This window comes from Rhipicephalus microplus, chromosome 2 (genome assembly GCF_043290135.1).
Source record: "Rhipicephalus microplus isolate Deutch F79 chromosome 2, USDA_Rmic, whole genome shotgun sequence".
Classification (NCBI taxonomy): domain Eukaryota; kingdom Metazoa; phylum Arthropoda; class Arachnida; order Ixodida; family Ixodidae; genus Rhipicephalus; species Rhipicephalus microplus.
In genome coordinates, this window is record NC_134701.1 from 87,252,323 (window position 1) to 87,271,962 (window position 19,640).

The following is a 19,640-nucleotide window of genomic DNA, read 5'->3' on the forward strand; positions in this document are numbered from 1 at the left end:
CCTGGTTCGTGCCAATGCATGTCGACGCCCGTGGTGGGGCCGTGTTGACTGAGGCCAGAGCAGCCTTGGCTGCTCCCCCAGTAGGGGCAAGCGGCGGTCGCTCCAGCACGCTGTGCGTAGCTTGGGCAGCCACCTGATGCCGTCGTGGTGCTGCCCCCTGTTGCACCACTTCAGCAAATGATTTTGTTGCATAGTAAGGGGAGACGCGATGCCTTGCTTCGCGGAAACTGATGTTGCGGGTGACTTCGATGGTAATAATTTCTTTTTCTTTTTTCCATGCTGTGCAGGATCTAAAATACGCCGCGTGTTCCCCATCGCAGTTCGCGCAGTGAGGTTCGGCCTTGCAGTCATCATCTGTAGAGTGGCCTGTGATACGACGCCGTGCACAGGTAAGCTGCCCATGGCAACTCTGAGAAGCATGTCCGAATCTTTGGCACTTGAAGCAGCACCGCGGATTCGGAATGTAGGGTCTCACAGACAGTTTTAGGGAGCCGGTAACTAATTTATGCGGTAGTGTGGAGCACCTGAAGGTCACAATTATGTGCTTGGTTGAAGTTTCTTTGTTTTCTCTTCTCACTATGATACGCTGTACATGGATGACATTTTCATCCTTCCAGCCAGCCAGAAGCTCATCGTTTGTTAGGTCTTTTAGATCATCGTCTGACACAACGCCTTTGACAGTGTTCATCGTTCGGTGCGCAGAGACGGTTACAGGCTTGTCCCCAGTTGCTACTAAGTTTTCTAGTTTCTGAAGCTGTGTCTTGTCTTTAACTTCTACCAGCAAGTCCCCGCTTGCCATCTTTGTAGCCTTATAGCCAGTTCCGATAGTCTCGGTTAGGCACCTGGACACGAGGAATGGGGAGATGTTGCGAGCTTTTTTGTCTGAGTTTTCGCAATGAATAATGTGGTACTTAAAGAAATGGTCTTGTTTTTTCCGAAATCGGCATTACGTTTGCTTCGGTGTTCCACCTTTTGAAGGGGCGATCAATGAAGAAGGGGTTTCGTGATCCCATAGAAAAGTGAAGTTTGTTCAGTAATGGCGCCTACCACCCACCACGGAGCCCAACAAGAAGACGTGGCAGAACATGCAAAGATGTCTGCACAACGCCAATAGTACGCCACTGCCATAACCTAATATATCTACCCAAGTTTGGATAATTACACCAGGTTAACCCTTGCCGCTTGGAAAAATTGGAAGTAAAATGAAGTGAGGAGAAGACAGGAAAGATATAAAGTGAGAACGAAAGACGATGATGTAGGGAGAGGGAGATTGGAAAAGGTGACTGGCGATTTCCCCTGGGTGGGTCAGCCCAGGGGTGCCGTCTAGGTGAAGCCGGGGCCAAAGGGGTGTGTTGCCTCTGCGGGGAGGCCTTAAAGGTCCAATCACCCAGCGTCGGCTCAACCCCGAGGATCCCATTTTCCCCGAACACGGCAAAGCCACGCACGGCTAGGTGTGGGAGGGAGCCAAAACTCCCCCGTTAGCTCGGGTCCGTGGTGTCGCTACACACCAAACGCCTACTTGTGCAGGCGTCCCTGCGAGGAAATACAGTTAATGTTAATATTTACTCACCTTCTATTTCATCGTGAATAAAAAGCTTGTCGCTGCACGGCCGTGCCGGCCATGACATCCATCAAACTTGCATACAAAGTGAAGACGGTGCACAGTAATACACGCGCTGGAACATGGAAGTGATCATAAACGGTGCATGCTTGTGTACTGGCTTAAAGCTAGATTTTTTCTAATAGTTTTGACGACTTTTGTACTATTACCTGAGCCCTTGACAGCCGTTATAGTTTGACAGCTTTTGAAATATACCTGTTTCAATGCTTTCGCGAACTATTTTTCTTAAGCGCAAGGTGCATGGGTCAAACTGCGCGCGCGGTACAAAGTGTACAGTTTCAACACCACGCTGTGCACTTGCTAGTACACTTCTGGTCATTTGGATGAAAAAAGAAATAGTGTTCCGTAGAGGAGACAGTGCGAACTGCATTATTGACCAGAAAAAGAGATCATCCTTGGCAATTTGGTAGCTCTTCGTCTGACTTCACGACAAAGTACACCAAAGATTTGGACACATGGGCTCTAACCGCTCCACTTTTTTACCGCTTGTACGTGTCGCGCGTGCCACGAATTTCCTCCGAAGTGTATATAATACACAATAGAAAGTATGCTTGATGAATAGGCGAATTCTGTGAGCAATAGCCAGCAAGTACAATATGAGGCAGGAAAGTCCTTGGCCTCCATGTTAAAACATCACAGGTATTTTTCAAAATTTCCGTTTCATTCTAATAATTGAGAAGGGCCAAACAACTAAGAAAATGCACAAAGTAGATTTGGGCGCACGTTAAAGAACCACAGGTGGTCGAAATTTCCGGAGTCTTCCACTACGGCGTCTCTGATAATCATATGGTGGTTTTGAGACATTAAACCCCTCATATTAATCAATCACTTAAAAAATTGAGGCTTTCGCTACCATTTCGCCCATAGTTTGCTGGCAGGTCATGATATTTTCTGTCACGCTGTCCGGGCATTTGCCAATAATAACGTAAGCCAATGGGAATCCAAGCTGTTTTCACTCATCGGTCATTGGCCACTGCTGGTAGGGTAGAAATTCCCAGTGCTTTTGTTTGGTCTCTGCTCTGCACTAGCTAGCATCTTCCAACACATGATAGCCACTGTGTTAGCCGACTTAAAGTAGCAAAGCTGCCTGGTATACTTAGACAATGTGGCCGTATCTACGGCCACCTTTATCGAACATTTGAATTAGCAAAGATAAGTACTCGAGGCAATCCAATCGGCTAACCTTCCGTTGAAGCCTCAGAAACGTCTATATTACGAGGAATTATTTTCTAACAATGTAGTGAGAGCAGAAGGTGTCCGTCCTGACTGAGAAAATTGCCGCTGTAGCAGCCTTTCTCATTCCTACCGATAAGAAAATTGTTCAGCCGTTCCTTAGTTCATATGCATACCACCGGCGCTTTGAGTACTTACCGGCGCTTTGTAAATACTTTTTTGAAAATTGCCGAGCCCCTGACTCGACTCACTAGAGACGACACACCGTTCGTTGGGAGCTCCGACCAAGAAACGGCATTCACAGGGTTAAGGCATAGCCTGGCATCACCACCTGTTCTTGGGCACTTCAACGAAGATGCCGAGACAGAAATTATACCGACACCAGTAACTTCGATCGGGGCACAGTACTCGTACAGCGGCAGGAAGGAGTTGAAAAAGTTATCACTTACGTGAGTCGCACCCTGTCACGCCCCAAGTCCAACTACAGCACCATGAAAAAGTTAGTGCATTGCCGTCATGTCGGCCCCTGCTAAGTTTCTACCTTACCTCATTAGACGCCCATTCATAGTTGTGCGGCACCTCCGGATTGACCTGCCCGGGGGGAATCGGCACTGGTCTTTTCCTGTCTCCGCCTCACATCTTCGTCTTTTCTCTTACTTTAAATCTTTCCTGTCCTCTACTCTCTTCCGTTGACTTCCGTGTTTCCTGGCAGCAATGGTTAACCCTGTGTGGCTATCCTACCTTGGGTACACCATATTCGGTTATAGTGGTGGTGTACAGCTGGCGTCTGCAGGGCCTGTGCTTACAGACCCTGCAGCGTCCGCTTGTAGGACTCCATGGTGGGTGGCTGGCGCCGCTGCCGAAAACAAACCTTTTCATAAGGCTAGTTCCTTCCCCCCACTCCCTGATCGCCCTCAGAAAAGAGGGCGCACCGATGAAGTCTTCCAGTTTTTTGGTAACCAGAGAGTATCCTTTCCCCGATTCCACGTTATCCATGCTGACACACCCGGCAAACCAGTGCGAACACTTTCACCCTTTCTTGTTTCGAAGTCTTTGACAGAAATCTGTGGCCCAGGATATAAAGCATCGAGAATGGCAAGTGGTGACCTCCTGTTGGAGCTCCGCGACCAGAAACAATATGAAAAATTATCTAATCTAGTGAAATTTGGAGATACCAGAATCATAGTAACCCCCCACCGAACCATGAACACCACCCGTGGTGTTGTTTCAGATGATGACCTGTTAGGGCTGACGGAGGCTGAACTCCTGGAGGGTTTCAATGAACAGAATGTCATCAACGTGAAACGAATTAGGATGAGACGTGATGGCGAAGAAGTCCAGACTAAGCACCTAATACTTACGTTTAATTCAAGTGTACTGCCCGACTCCGTTGAGGCTGGGTACATCAAGCTTCGAGTGAGGCCATATATACTAAACCCCCTTACGATCTTTCAAATGCCAGTGGTTCGGCCACAGTTCGCAGAACTGCCGAGGCCGCCTAACTTGCGCGAAATGCAGTGCTGAAGAACACACATCTGATGCCTGTGAAAACTCTCTTAACTGTGCGAACTGTAATGGGGAGCATGCCGCATACTCACGGTCATGCCCATGCTGGAAAAAAGAAAACGAAATTATCACAATTAAAGTAAAACAAAACATTTCATTAAGGAAGGCATGAAGGCAATGGTCCTGCCTACCAGAAACGAGCTTTGCCGAAGTGGCGCGTCAGGGGGCAGCGCCGCGACGGCCCCCGGCGGCTGTCTGGCACACACGTAGTGAGCCGGCGGTGACGCCATCCGCCCCCTCGGCGGTTGCAGCCAGTGCTGCTCCGCCATCTAAGAAGGACTCACCAACCTTCGGGCTGGGGGCCGCGAAGGCCTCGTCTTTTGAGGCGAGGCCCTCAAAACAAATGCAGTGCTCGCAAGAACGCTTGTCCAATGCCTCGCAAGAGGCAATGGACACAACTCCGAGCGTGAGGGCGCAGCAAGCGCCTAAGGATCGGCGCGACTCCGTCGACCGATCCAAAAAAGAAAAATCTCGTGTCACAGCCCCTGGAAAAGGTCCGTGAGCTAACTTTCCATCCTAGAGCACATCGCACTAAACATATCTAAATGGACACACAAATACTACAGTGGAATGCCAGAGGCCTATTTAATAACCTAAATGATATCAAAGACTTGCCTAATGACTATCAACCAAAAGTGTTCTGTGTTCAGGAAACTCATTTAAAGTCAACTTATGTGAATTTCTTAAATCAATATGTGGTTTTTCGTAAAGATCGAAATGGTGGCAATTTCTCTTCTGAAGGTGTGGCCATCATTGCACAAAGAAGCGTAGCATGCCAGCACATTGTGCTACAAAGCTCTCTTGAGGTTGTGGCTGTTCGCGCTATTCTATTCAACCGTCTTATATCTATCTGCTCGATCTACATAGCCCCTCACGAACATTTCAATGAAACAGAGTTCGAAAAGCTTATTGATCAGCTTCCAGAACCATATGTGTTAATTGGAGATTTTAATGCTCACAGTTTGATATGGGGTGATACCAAATGTGATGCGAGAGGTTGTGCAATAGAAAACTTTCTTCTCGCATCTGGAGCCTGTCCGCTCAATAAGGCAGAGCCAACATACTTCAGTACCACACACAATACATATTTATGCATAGATTTAGCCATTGGGTCACCGTCACTCCTACCTTACTTAGATTGGAAAGTTGTCAATAATCCATATGGAAGTGACCATTTTCCAACTCTTTTAGTAACAAAACAACGGGATGACCGGCTGTCTTATCCTAAAAAGTGCAACTTTCATGTTGCAAACTGGGTGAAATTCAGAGAGTTATGTACACTACACCTCGTAGAGGTAGACCATTTGGAAGTAGAAGAGATGGCCAACTATATTTCTGAATATGTTCTTATTTGTGCAAAAAAGTGCATACCACAGTCCAGGAATGCCAAAGTTAACACGAAGCCATGGTGGAATCGGGAGTGTGAAATTGCTAAAAAACGGCAAAACAAAGCATGGAGGACTTTTTCTTGCTACCCAACAGCAGAAAACTTGATAACCTTTAAAAGTTGCAAAGCGAATGGCAGGCGTGTTCGCCGTGTAGCCAAACGGGAAAGCTGGACACGCTATATATCCCTCAATAAACTCCTACACAGACGTCAGCAAGGTTTATAATAGGGTGCATAAACTTAAAGGACAAGGCCCAAATCCCTTCCCTTTGGTGAATGACTGCGGTGATACAATAGAATAACAGGCAAACGCTCTTGGTGAACACTTCGAGAAAATGTCAAGCTCAGAAAACTATACCACTAAGTTCTTACGCCACAAAAGCATAGCTGAAAGCGTACCTCTGTGACGGAACAAGCCTGTATCAGACGGATACAATAAACCACTAACACTATATGAACTCAAGCTTGCCCTTGGTTCCTGTGGAAGTTATGCTCCTGGTTCTGATACAATTACCTATGAAATGATCAGAAATCTCCCTGATGAAACCCTGAACTGTCTTTTAGCACTTTACAACAAGATTTTCAATACTGGCAAAATACTATCTGCTTGGAAAGAGACAATAGCACTACCAATCCCTAAACAGGGCAAAGATCCCTCTTCGGTAAATAGTTACAGGCCTATCGCCCTCACAAGCTGCCTACTCCAGGTGTTTGAAAAAATGATTAACTGCCGCTTGGTCTCTTACTTGGAATACAAAAGCATATTGGACCCGTGCCAGTCTGGTTTCCGTACAGCTAGATCCAAAACCGACAATCTTGTCCTCCTCGAGTCGTATATACGTGACGCGTTCGTACACAATTAATACTGTCTGTCTGTTTTCTTTGATCTTGAGAAGGCATATGATACTCCCTGGCGATACGGAATCCTGCAAGATCTAGTGTCTTTCGAAACATGTGGCAGGTTGATTACTATCCTAAAAGATTACCTGTCTGAAAGAAAGTTCCGTGTAAGAATAGGTACCGTGTTATCGCGCACATTTCTTCAAGAAAATGGAGTGCCGCAGGGAGGAGTATTAAGCTGCACACTATTTGTAGTTCAAATGAACTCTCTTCGCTCTGTTATTCTACCTGTGATATTGTACTCTGTATACGCGGACGACATTCAAATTAGTTTCAAATCGTGTAACTTGACTGTATGCGAACGCCAGACACAGTTAGGTGTTAACCGACTTGCAAAATTGGCTGACGAGAATGGTTTTAAGTTTAACACTGACAAGACTACTAGTGTGCTGTTCTCGAGATGACGAGATTTGCATCCTGACCCCTGCATACTAATGAATGGACAAAACATAGTCATCGCGAAAGAACAAAAATTCCTCGATGTAATTTTTGATTCCAAACTCACCTTCATCCAGCACATAAAACAGCTGAAGTTAAAGTGTCTCAAGACCATGAACCTTTAAAGATTTTATCGCATCAGTCGTGGGGGACAGACAGGCACTGTCTCATATCTCTGTTTCGAAGCCTTTTTCTGTCACGCATAGACTATGGATGCATAGTATATCAGTCAGCTTCAAGGACAGCACTGAAAATCTTGGACCCTGTATACCACTTAGGTATCCGGCTGGCACTTGGTGCCTTCCGTACCAGCCCTATTCACAGCCTTTATGCAGAGTGAGATCAGTGGCCACTAGACTATCAGTGCACGTATCTAGGAGTCAACTATGCAGTTAAGATCATGTCTCTGAAGCAGCATCCATGCAAAACACCTATGAACGATGTGCCTACTACCCAGTTATACCTAAACCGTCCTTCTATCGCCCCATCGTTTCCATTGGCAATAAGACCTGCAGTAGAAAAACTTCCAATTTATTTCAATGACTTGGAGGAAAGTGACCATGTCGAACACATCCCTCCCTGGCAGCAATGTCCAGTCACTTGTGACTGGTCTTTCAAAGACATTATAAAGGAAAATTCTCCAAGTGCACTCATTGAGCAACATTTCTTGGCCCTTGAACACAAATATCGTTCAACCGCGTTCTTCTCTGATGGCTCAAAGTCTCAAACATCTGTATCTTGTGCAGCCTATGGACAAAAGTTGTCGGACACCAGAACCATGCATACACATACCAGCATTTTCACAGCGGAAGCCTATGGTATCCTGCTTATTATACAACACATTAAACAACACAAGATACAAAAGTCTATAGTGTACACAGATACTTTAAGTGTTGTCAGGGCCCTGTCTTGTGGCAAGTACAGCAAGAACCCTACTTTCAACAAGGTCCCTAATGAAATCTATGCAGCCTACAACCTAAAACTTTCTATTGTTATTTTCTGGGTTCCAGGTCATTCTGGAATTGCGGGCAATGAAATAGTGGACAAGAATGCACGAGAAGCCGCTGGTCGGCAAACCATAGATATAACCTCTGTTCCGGGTGTAGATCTAAAACCTGTTGTACGTAGAGGTCTACGCAACCACTGGCAAGCTGAATGGGACAGAGAAGTCGACAACAAACTCCACCTTGTAAAACCCCAGCTGAGAAAAGTTATCCCACAAAAACTCAACAGATTCGCCGAAGTCACTCTAACACGGCTCAGAATAGGCCACATTTATGCCACACATAAACACCTTTTGACAGGCACTGATCCACCTACATGTATACACTGTGGAGAGAGTCTAACCGTTGTGCATGTACTCATACAATGTCCTGTGCTTCACCAAGCACGACTGACCCATTTCAGGGAGCTCTATCGATATCATATACCACTTCATCCAGCGCTGTTTTTATCACCTAATGCAGTGGTTGACCTTAGGAGACTTCCTCATTATCTTGGGAAAGTCAAATTTTTAACATTGATATCATTCCATCCTAGCCACCAGGCTGCGCCTCAAGTGTGAGGTACCGCCTGGTGCATAAAAAGTATGTCTGAGCCTTCGCAGTTCTTGCTCAGGCAAGGACTTCAGCTGCGAGGGTCTTGGGTTTTGCAGTCTAATTTATCATCACAGACTTCAGCCAACGATATTAATTTTTTTTCATCAAAGTGACATTTTTTAAATGCACTGTGTTTTAAATGGTTCGTAGATATTTGCTACACATCATTTGTTTTTAATTTTTAAACTAATAACCGAAATGAAACAACACTTGTACTGGCGCTCTTTGGCCTTAGATGCCCTTGCGCCAATAAAACCTATTGTAATAATTCATAGTTGTGACGGATCATCCCTCGCTGTGGTTGATGGCGAACCTGAGATACCCTTCCAGACGACTAGCCCTGTGGAGCCTACGATTGCAGAAGTACGACGGCGCTATCGCGTATAGGTCAGGTCCTGCGCACTAAGACACAGACACGTTGTCACGCGCGCTAGTAGAGCCCGCCACTCGAAACATTGAAGACGACTGGCCTTCTTTTGGAGTCGTAAGCATAACAGATATACCTACAAAACAGCAAGCGGATGTTGAATTGCGACCTCTAATTGAACGTCTCGAGGGCTGCAACGAATCTCTACCCCCGCATATAGCTCGTGGATTGTCATCCTTTTGTTTGCGACGAGGCTTGTTGTACGAAAAGAGCACAGATTCGAGCGAGCAAACTTGTCTATTGGTCGTTCCAGCAGAGCTTTGTGACAAAATTTCATTTGCCTCGCATGACGACCCTTTATGTGGCCTACCGGGTATCACCTGCACACTCGCTAGGGTAGGCAAGCCTTAGTACTGGCTGAAACTTGCCACTTGCATTGAACACTACGTGCAAGCCTGCCATGATTCCAGTGCCGAGAGTCCCCGTCTGTGAAGCCTGAATGATGACTTCACCGTATCAAGCCACCCAGAACACCTATTGATCTGGTCGGCATGGATCTCCTGGGACCGTTTCCTTTGTCATCTTCAGGAAACAAGTGGATAGTCGTCGCTACATTTGTTTACCCGCTACGCAGAAGCAAACGCTCTTCCCAAAGGCACAGCTTCGAAAGTTGCTCATTTTTTTGTAGAGCATTCTACTACGCCACGGTGCTCTAACCTGTGTCATCACAGATCGAGGAGAGCGGCGTTTACGGCAAAGTTCTTAGAATTAACCCTTCTTCCAGTTAAGCAACCCACTCACCGCAGAACATCAGCCCATCACACACACGAACAAGTTGACTAAAAGACAACAGAACTATGAACGGTATGTTGGCTATGTACATAGACGCACAGAACAAGCCGTGGGATGAAGTACTCTCTTATGTGGCATTCACGTACAGTAGCGCTACGCACGAGCCCACACACTTCACGCCGTTTCGTCTTCTATACGGCCGTGATGTGCAGACGATGTTAGATGCCATGCTCCTATGCCACATGGACAAACTTGACAATCTTGATGAAGACATCGAGTCGTCCTTTCTTCCACGAGCTGAGGAAGCACGCCAACTAGCCCGTGTAAACAGAAAAAAACAACAGAAATCAACACACGACGGTACAACCTTCGCCACAAGCAAGTAGAATACAAACCGGGTGACAAAGTGCTAGTTTGGATCCCCGTTCACCGCAAAGGCCTTTCTGAAAAACTTCTCAGTCACTGTTTCGGCCCGTACAAAGATGTATGACGAGTGAACAACCTCAACTGCGAAGGCCTTCTGGACAGCAGACAACCACCACGATGCCGACAGCTGCGACCAGAGATTGTGCACGTGGTGCGGATAAAACCATACCATTGTGACACTCACTGTTTTCCGGACATTAGGTTTGTGTTTACCGTGTGCGCATAATTTAGCAGAGAGTTGATGCTTTTCGAGAGAAGGTGCAATGCCACGCGCTTTATCTGCCAGCGTGAAAGAGGCAGAGGAAGATGCAGTAGTTCTCGTGCTCATGCCTTTGTTTCTGGCTGTTCTGTGCTGACCACCATTGGGATGACTTGGACCTTGTGTAGCCGCTTTATAAATGTCGCCTTCATTTAGAATGTGACATATAAACCACAAGCCGTTTATTCAGTTTATATGTTTACAACCATGACGAACAGGGCCATGTACTCCGCCAGGTGAAGCAAATATTAAAGTGGAGCGCAATTCGTAGTCATTTCCATACTATCGTACTTCAAATCGTGGAACTATTCAACGTTGCTTTTACTTTATTTCGTACAAAAATGAACTAAATTAGCATATGCCTTGCGCCCATTCTGCGAAATGTTGGGTAGGTTGGTGTATCATAACATATGTACTCTTTTTTTTTTCTCAACAATAGATGACAGGCATTGCAGACGCCAGCGCACACAGCTTTCTGCATGTTGTGTACCCACAGCTGTACAACAAGATTGTAAAAAGGGTCTATCACACGTGACAGAAGATGAAAATCCATGATGGTTCAGCGAACTGGGAGTGCGGGAGTAAATACAGACACAAAGCAAAGAAGAGGCACGCAGCACGAGCGCTCAACCATTGTTTGAAAAAAAACAAGTGTACTTTTATGTAATCCGCTTCAAACCACGCGTGAAATTTCCGAAGCATATCACATTTCTAGAAATAAGAATCATTGTATTAGCCATCCGTCATTATCACTACTTGACTGTGAGTTTAGCTATATTGATAATTCATAGACAAGTGCTTCGAATGAACGCCATGCTTGCTGCTCACACTATCATCTTATTCCTGTTGACACGCGCACCCTTTTGTGCTAATATGTCCTTCAAACGTGGGAATAAACCAGTCGTTAGTTCAGCGCTCGTGCTGTGTGCCTCTTCTTTGCTTTGTGTCTGTGTTTACACCCGCGGTCCCAGTTTGCTGAACCACCATGAATTACCAACTAGCCCACCTTTCCATCCTATTGCGATGAAAATCCACCCATATGACTAGTGTGCGCATGTTGATATAAAATCATACGTGTAAAATATGACTCGCAAATAACTTTACCTCTACATCTCGTGCAGTCCTGCTGAAGCTTTTCCGACGAAAGCGGTAGTTGACAGGCATTGTAGACGGCAGTGCACACAGCTACAGCCTTATGCACGATGTGCGCCTACGGTTGAACAATAAAATTATAAAAATAGTCACACACGTGACAGAGGTTGACTATGCATGCATATGACAAAACCGTGCAAGGTGAAATAAGAACATGCGTGTGACATATGACATGCAAATAATGTTACCGTGATGTCACACATTGTCAAAGACACATTTCTATCCCCGTAGCGCAACAGCTGAAGTGCGGTAGACGCATTAAGGTTCCGCGAATCACCGGGCCACCAAGAAGTCGGACAGTTCTAAGCGGGGAACGCCGTTCAGCTCGAGCAAGCAAACGCGGCACCAAACACGGCGTTGCACGCAGTGCGTCTGCTGCCAGGGAACCCCTAACAGGAGAGCCTGTATACGCTAGGCCACCGCAACGAACAGCGCCGAGCTGGTTTGGAGTGAGCGCCGAAGAAACCGACGGTAATGCGGCCCTTTTCCACAAACTCGAGTGCAAGTGCAGCGAGCAAACGCGAGTTCACAGCCGCGAGCGCCAGCCGTTGCAAGCTGCTTGCGACCGATTGACAGGGAAGCCAACTGTAATGGCGACCAATTTTCGCTGAGTTACGAGGATAGCGAAAGCCCCACCAGCCCGTGCCGGCAGCACTTACAGCGTGCAACGTAATAAAACCAAGCGCGTTCTTACGAGCAACCGCAATGTGTTTCAGACGACTCGTAACAAAGTGACGAGGTTCTTTGTCCAATATCGTGAGCTCGGAGCTCATCACGGCTGCGAATTCTCGGTGAGCGAGCGTCCAAGCGGCTGACGGCAATGGCGGCCAATTCCCAGATGGACACAAATCACAGGCGAACTACAGATGCTCAAGGTGACCTTCGTGGTGTATTTCGTGCGTGCTATATACAACACGACCGAGCCCGTTGCCGCCAAGTGCGATCCATATCGCACACGCGACAAGTACGGCAGAATAAACAATGATCACCTACTTGTGAAAGTATCCAGCACTGATTTCTGCCCTGACTCAGACTAAAATATTAGGGAGTTTTAGAATAACGTTTGCAAGCGCTGCGGGCATCGCCCGCTTAGCGGGCGCGATATGAGTTTCAGAAAAGCGTTTGCCCTCCAGCAAACCGCAACCCACAACGCAGCCACACCATACCCTCAAATCCAGCGAATGCAGGCCGCAAGCGCGCCCGGCGCATCGCGTTACGACGCATGCGCAGTGGCAGCGACCACACCGCAAGGGCTCGCGGTGCGCTACTCTGAAACTGCCTAAAATATTCTATGTGCCTGCTGTCTTTTCGGCCCCCATGTAGGCCTTTATTCCCTACCGGTGGTGTTGTGAGCTGGTCGTGACCATCTTGACTAAGCTAGAGATATACATGCGCAGTGTGGAGACGTGTCGAGACCTGCTCCAGAGCTCAAGGGTGCAGCGAAACGTATAAGCAGCATCGCATGCTCACCCAAGCGTATACCCAAGTGAGGTTAACCAGAAATAGGAGCATGCCGTTTGCTACCCTGCACTAAGGAAAGGGATGATAGGGAAGAAAGATGAGGAAGAACGCGAAGAGCGAAATAGACGCGCGAAAAAGAAATGTGAGCTGAGGTGCTATAGCCTATACAATTGGTCACTACTGTTACAAATAAAAGAAAAAGAAGGGGCTTTGTCGTTTCTTTCCCCTCTGATGTAGCTAGACAATCGGGTGTGGGTCGCCTTCTTCGTTTCTCGCATTTCGTTCTGGTGCCGAAACGAACTGGACCGTCTGGTCTTCGACTATCGCCCATGGATAAACTCCGAGTACTGCGCAGCTCTACGGGACAGCCATCACAAAAGACATTTCGATGCTCGGCGCCCTTCTGGCCGACTCAACGACCCCTGCTTTCCGGCTCCAGGAGCTCCTCGTAATTCTCGTCGCGAAACACGTCCACCTAGTGAACTTCGACAAAAGGCTTACCTTCACTACGAAGACTTGGAAGCGGACCTGATCACAGCTAGCGACTTTGAGTACAAAGTCGTTGGAACTCCTCCCGCAACGACGTCGAAGCAAACGATGACTTCGCATTTCAGTGGCCTGCGAAGATAAACGTCAACGACAACTCGAACGAGTTTTCAGCGCACGCCGAAAGACCTGACGCTTTTGACGCGATCTATGGCGCCTCCCTTCGAAGGCTCGTCCACATGGTGCGCCATAGAGATCTCGATGTCCAAGGGCAACGCCGGGTACACCATGCGAATCCACCAGAAGGACCCGGTTTTTTGTGGTTTGAGCTGCAGCTCCCCGAGACAGTGTCTCGTCCCAGACGATGAGGGCAAACGCACGCACTGCCCATCCCGCGGCCCCGTGCACCCGCAGAGCAGTGAGCAGCAGTGCCGTTACGAGCCGCACAGTATTGAGGACATGCACCCCGTGACCGTCCACGATGTGACTGAATATCTGACGAAGATGCAGGTCTCTGCCTGACGCCAGAGACCTGCACCTTATGTGCAATGGCTACATGACACAGCTCCAGCACTATGTCATGTCCATCTTGAAGGAAACTGGTAGAAACGAGGACTGTCGCGAAGCGGGGCACACCATGATAGACCTGTCGTCTCGAAACGCCGGCAGCGATGTATAAGCGATGTCTTCAAAACACAGCCATGACTCAGACTCATGCAGCCGAAAACGTCAGCTCAATGTGCGCCATGATTCGTGACGCCGTGACGGACACCGACAATCCGGGAGATTGGCCGCTAGGGGTCTTGGAGTGCAGCAGCACTTCGCTTCGGCTCCGTACCGCGACAGCGAAAATTGCCAATCGCTGGTATCTCGAGTGCTCTCAACAACACGAACGCCTTCATACAGGTGAGCGCTCTCCACTAACCCCTCTTGAGGTTTCGGCGAGCCCCAGGAGGGCCACCAGGCCCAAAAAACCAGGCCCCGTTGCGCCAACGCCGTGCTAGGCCTTGCGACGCGTCGCGCCGCAGCCTCCTCACCTTAGGCCAGCATGGAGGTTCGAGTACAAGGCACGGACCCAAGCCAGTATGACCCTCGGGACTGGACCCAAGTCCTCAGAGCCCAGGCAAACCTCCGGGAAACACGAAACGCGAGCCACGGTACGAACGTCGATCCTTCTGTGCGAGAGACGCCGAGCCAGTCGCGCGAGACTCCGCAGACCGCCACAACTCCCAGGCTACAGAGCTCTTCGACGCAGCTGCGCGTTCTCCATACAACCGCCCAAAAGATCAAGCAACTACCGCCCCTTCCACCCGACGGATTTAAAGTGGTGTTCCGCTCCCAGGGAGGCCTTGACCTTACGACGCTCCAGCCACGCTGCCTCCTCACCGCTCTCATGCAGGCCGCTGCGCTGACCGACCCATCTACGCTGACCCTCCGGATTCACCCTGTCAATAACACTTGCACAGTGTCTGCGGTGAATGAAAAGGACGCGCTCAAGCTTGTGCAGCTACAGCACATCACCTACGACAAGCATGAGTATGCCATGACGGCATACATCGCACCCCCCGATGGCTCAGTCAGGGGTGTTATTACAAACGCCTACTGGAAGGAATCACCACAAGAACTACTCGCGGACTTGATCTCCCGCAACCCCCACGAAACTATACTAGACGCTCGACGAATGGGACTCACGCGATCGATTCTCATTACCTTTGGACAAGCCACCGTCCCACGAAAGATTGTTTATGGTGGAGGACTGCATCTGTGCACGCCCTATACACCAAGGGTCGAGACGTGCAGTAACTGCCGGACCATAGGCCACCGCACGGATGTATGCATACAACCTAGGACGCACAGGTGCCCCAGATGTGGCCAATTACACCCGAAGGAGGCAAATCCAACGTGTACTCCAGTCTGCATCATCTGCGAAGGCCCACATCTGTCGGGGACCCGGGAGTGTAAGCACCGGCACCTACCTAAAGTAACCAGGCCCAAGTCACCACGTGAACCACGATCACAGGAAGGAGTAGACCACTCACTACGCGGTGCAAGCACCAAACGCTCTGAGCCACGTGCCGGCCAACGAAAAGGGCAGTCGAAGAGTTCCGACCAACCTACATGGGCGGACAAGCTGAAGACGCCTAATGGGACCAGACCACCGACAACCAACACTCCGCCTGCCCCGGACCCCCATGACCAGGAACTCCGGGCCCTGCGTGTGGAGGTAAGCCGTCTCACGACCCTTCTGACACAAAGCCCTACTCCCCCCTCACCTCCTTCGCAACAGCTATCTACAGAACAAGTCACCCCACCCACTGCGCAGTCACCCAACAGCCCCGCCACACACTCCTCACCCCCCCCCCCTTAAAAAGAAACGCAGCTCAGACTCAGTCGACGATTATCAGGCTGACCTAAGAAACTTGAAAGCCAAATTTGACGACAAATTGGTAGCGTTGGAGGCGCGCATCGAAGCTAAATTTTCAACGATAGTCAAGCAGCTGTCTACTCGTTTTGAGCAACAGATGGATGCACTATTCACACGCCTAACCCAAACTCTAGAAACTAGGTTTACGCAATTTGAGACCCGCCTTCAGAGGCTCGAAACTACCAGCTCATCACATAAGGGGTCTTCTACCTACATCTCACACACACCTGCTCCTTCTATTTCACTTACACTACAGGAACAACAACCAATCCTAGCTCCGCCCACGCTCCAATATGGCGGGTCGTGATACTTCTACCCACCTATCACTAATCCAATGGAACTGCCGCGGCTTTCGGGGCAAGCGCGCGCCACTGCAGCTCTTAATACCTGCCCTCCCTGCCATACCCAAACTTCTTTTGTTACAGGACACGCAACACCAAGCCAAATTCATAGTTACCATGCAGTACACTGAGACCTCACTGACACTCCCCGAGTGTCCACACTTATTCATCGCACCCTTACCTACCAAGAACACACAATCACCTCCTCCACTCCGTGCGTCCTCATAGAACTCATCCCCACGAAACTTAAAACACCTCCGATTTTTATGGCCAATATCTACCACACCCCACGCCAGGCCATGGCCACTCTCGATGCGCTATTGCAGAGAATTCACCGCATCGCGGGCCGAAACCCCCTACTCATAGGCGGAGATTTTAACTCTCAGCATACAGACTGGGGTTATCGGTACACCACAGCACGGGGTCGCAGGCTTTGGACTACCATTCAAGACTTGCGCCTCACTACACATAACAACTTTCTCACACCAACCCGAATCGGCAATAGCGTAACAATGGACACTAGTCCAGACCTCACACTCAGCCGTTCTCTCAAAGATATCTCATGGTCTCGTGCACAACACACACTTGGAAGCGACCATTATATTATCGCCATAAAAATACCTCACACACCACACAGACCTCGACTCCTCACCCACAATCTGATTCACTGGGACGCTATCCAATACCCCGCTATCCAATACTCCCCAATACCCCGATACAAGACATTGATCATTGGGTCTCATCTCTTCTAGATGATATAACCGCACAGCCCCGCCGCGGTGGTCTAGTGGCTAAGGTACTCGGCTGCTGACCCGCAGGGCGCGGGTTCGAATCCCGGCTGCGGCGGCTGCATTTCCGATGGAGGCGGAAATGTTGTAGGACCGTGTGCTCCGATTTGGGTGCACGTTAAAGAACCCCAGGTGGTCTAAATTTTCGGAGCCCTCCACTACGGCGTCTCTCATAATCATATAGTGGTTTTGGGACGTTAAACCCCACATATCAATCAATATAACCGCACACACACAAAAGATTACCACACCACCCAACACCCCTACATTGGACACTCGCTTAGCCCACCTCTGGGAGGCGCACCACAGCATACTGGAGAGATGGAAACGACAGAAACATAACAGAACGTTAAAACGCCGACTGGCTACGCTACAGACACAAATAACTGCGCACGCCGAGGAGTTGTGTCGTTCCAACTGGGGTCAGGTGTGCAACAGCATAGCTTGCAACCTCTCTACCAAGTACGCATGGCACCTCCTACGGCACCTTATCGACCCTACACACTCACGCACAACGTCACAACATCACATTACACGCCTACTTCACAACTCCACGCTTTCCCCTGACACCCTTCTGGACCAACTACGCACAACACACACGGCACCCGGCACCTCCTCCCCTCTCCCGCCCTACACGGGAGCCCCGAATGAAGCCCTGGACAACGACATATCGGAGCACGAGGTCCGTATGGCCCTCCAGAACATCCGAACAAGCTCTGCACCGGGGAAAGACGGGATAACTAACTCCATGCTCTGTAATCTGGATGATCAATCGATTGCACAGATTACAGATTACTTTAATAAATGCTGGAAGGAAGGCACCTTGCCGCAATCCTGGCGCCATGCCAAGATTGTATTCATCCCTAAACCTAACAAACCCCTTACCATATCAAACCTCCGCCCCATTTCACTCACATCGTGTCTCGGGAAGCTTCTCGAGCACGTTGCTTTAAACAGACTGACTCAACACATGCACGACCACAACCTATACCCGCACAGCATGGTGGGCTTCCGCCCGTGTCTCTCCGTCCAAGATGCCATGCTTCAACTGACGCACGGCATTCTTGATCCTCTCATCCCCGCTCATACTAAAGCCGTCTTGGCCCTGGACTTAACCAAGGCCTTTGATCGAGTAGAATACCGAGCGATCATGGCGGCTCTCTCCCCCCTCAACGTGGGCGTTCGTATGTACGCCTACATACAAGCCTTCCTATCAGGACGCACGGCCGAGGTTCATATGGGCCCCCATGCGTCCCCTCCATATACCCTCAGTGGTGTAGGCACTCCGCAAGGTTCGGTCCTTTCCCCTTTTCTCTTCAATGCCACACTCATTCCCTTAGCCCGCGCTCTTCACAATATGCCTCACCTTCACCACACCCTCTATGCAGACGACATCACACTGTGGACCACCCACGGTAGTGATGGCGACATAGAGGAAACCTTACAAACCGCCGCAAACATTACACAACAACACACACAAAGCATTGGTCTCTCCTGTTCCCCGGAAAAATCTGAGCTGCTTCTCATACGCCCTTCACCACGTACTCTTCCCACTGCCCCCATCACCGTTACTCTGGACGGGCGCCCTATCCTAGAGGTCGACACAATCCGAATCTTGGGCCTTCACATCCAAAATAACGGCCGTAACACCTTCACTATCCGGAAACTCAAGCGGGTGACGGATGCGCTCTCGCACCTCGTCCGCAGAGTTTCTGGAAAACACTATGGCATGAAGGAACATGATTTGTGTCGTCTCATTCATGCCTTCATACTGAGCCGCTTCCTTTATACAATCCCGTATCTCCGACTTCGACAAGAAGAAATAGCCACCCTGGATGCCATGCTTCGTAACGCCTACAAGGTGGCCTTACACCTCCCCCCTAACACACAGACCACTAAACTTCTTCCGCTTGGGCTCCATAACACCACACACGAACTCATTGAGGCCCACAGACGAGCGCAAAACACTCGTTTAGCTCAGACTCTCACCGGAAGCTACATACTTAACACCCTCAATATTCATATACCAGCAGCCGACCCCACACTTCTACCAATCCTCCGACTCATACACACACAGATAATAGTTAAACCTCTCCCAAGAAACACCCACGTTACCTACCATTCGGCCCGCCGCAAGGCCCGTGCAAAAGCTCTCCACAAATACTACGGTTCTGAAGAGGACGCCGTATGGGTGGATGCAGCTTGCACGGGCGACGACGCGGCAGTTGCAGTCGTTGATCGCACACTCCAACTCATTGCAACTCTCCACCTTCCTCCTGCATCCACCCCGGAATCCTTGGAAGAAGCGGAGATCGCGCTTGCCCTCGCACACACTGATGCCCGGTACGTCCTTTCCGACTCGAAAACCGCGATCCTAAATTTCGCGCGAGGACGAGTCCACGAGAGCGCTTTCAGAATTCTCAGCTCGCCGACCAAAAACCCGGCCTGCCATGTGGAGCT

At 49.2% G+C, this 19,640-nt stretch overlaps 1 long non-coding RNA gene across 1 annotated transcript in view; it reads left to right on the forward strand.

Moving 5' to 3' along the window:
- Positions 1 to 280: 280 nt before the first annotated feature.
- The window catches only part of LOC142796304 (uncharacterized), a 32,745-nt gene continuing 13,385 nt past the window's right edge, over positions 281 to 19,640 (forward strand). The window contains exon 1 of the long non-coding RNA XR_012893726.1: positions 281 to 389. This is a non-coding gene — a long non-coding RNA (uncharacterized LOC142796304). The remainder of the gene's footprint in view (positions 390 to 19,640) is intronic.